This window comes from Octopus bimaculoides, chromosome 22 (genome assembly GCF_001194135.2).
Source record: "Octopus bimaculoides isolate UCB-OBI-ISO-001 chromosome 22, ASM119413v2, whole genome shotgun sequence".
Taxonomy (NCBI): domain Eukaryota; kingdom Metazoa; phylum Mollusca; class Cephalopoda; order Octopoda; family Octopodidae; genus Octopus; species Octopus bimaculoides.
In genome coordinates, this window is record NC_069002.1 from 27,455,856 (window position 1) to 27,457,186 (window position 1,331).

Below are 1,331 nucleotides of genomic sequence, written 5' to 3' on the forward strand. Positions count from 1 at the left end.
CACACACACACACACACACACACACACACAAACACACATACGACGGGCTTCTTTCAGTTTCCGTCTATCAAATCCACTCACAAGGCTTTGGTCGGCCCGAGGCTATAGTAGAAGACACTTGCCCAAGGTGCCATGCAGTGGGACTGAACTCGGAACCATGTGGTTGGTAAGCAAGCTACTTACCAGACAGCCACTCCTGCGCCTGTACACAGTGGGAAAAGAATTACCTTTGAGCATGGTGATCCCTATCAGGATTGACCTGGGGTTAAACAATCATTGCCGCTGTCGTCGCCATCATTATTATCATCATTCTTATCCATAATCCTCCTCCTCCTCATCATCATCTTTGTCGTCGTCGTCGTCGTCGTCATCATCATCAGCATTGTCATCATCATCCTAATTCCCCGTCATCACCTCAACCATCTCCACCACCACCACCACCACTACTACTACCATCACGAACACCAGCAGCAGCACTACCACCACCACCACCTTCATTACCTCAGCCATCATTATCGCCACCACCACCACCACCACAACAACAACAACAACCACCACAACTACCACCACCACCACCACCATCGCCACCACCACCACCGCCACCACCATCAAACTGTTGAATCGTTCGTTGTTTTTTCTTTGTCAGATAGAATTTGGCTGGAATTGTAGATTCAGAATTTAAACTCCAGTTTCAGGCTGAAGAAAAGTAACCATTACCACGTCTGGTTCCTGCAATTAAACATCACTATTTGGTCATATCATGATCATAATCATTACCATCCTTATTATTATTATTATTATTATTATTATTATTATTATTATTATTAACATAGATTCTCTGTGTATTTATTTTAACTTACCTCAATAATTTTCAATTTAACTATCGCGAACATTTTATAACTTATACAGCTTTTAAAATTTCCAGGAGAGAACAAATAAGAAAACAAAAAAAAAAACAAAGGTAAAAATCCTCACAAAAACAAAAACAAAACAAAAACAAAAACCACCAACAACAAAAACAAAGACAAACAACCTCCATTTAGAAATATAAATAAATATAAACGAGTTTCATGTATTTGTATAAATAAATAAAAATAAAAATAAAAAATACACAAAAACAAATCGATAAATAAATCAATAAATATATAAAGCGAATGTAATCTTTACCATTGAGTTTATTTATCAAAATATAAACCAGTCGGTTTTATTAAATATATTTTAAAATATTGGATTATAAAATCGAACAGAACGAATATCATAAATGGAGGATACGCACAGACATACACTTGAGTTCCCCCACTTTTCTCTCTCGAATTACCTACCTATGTACA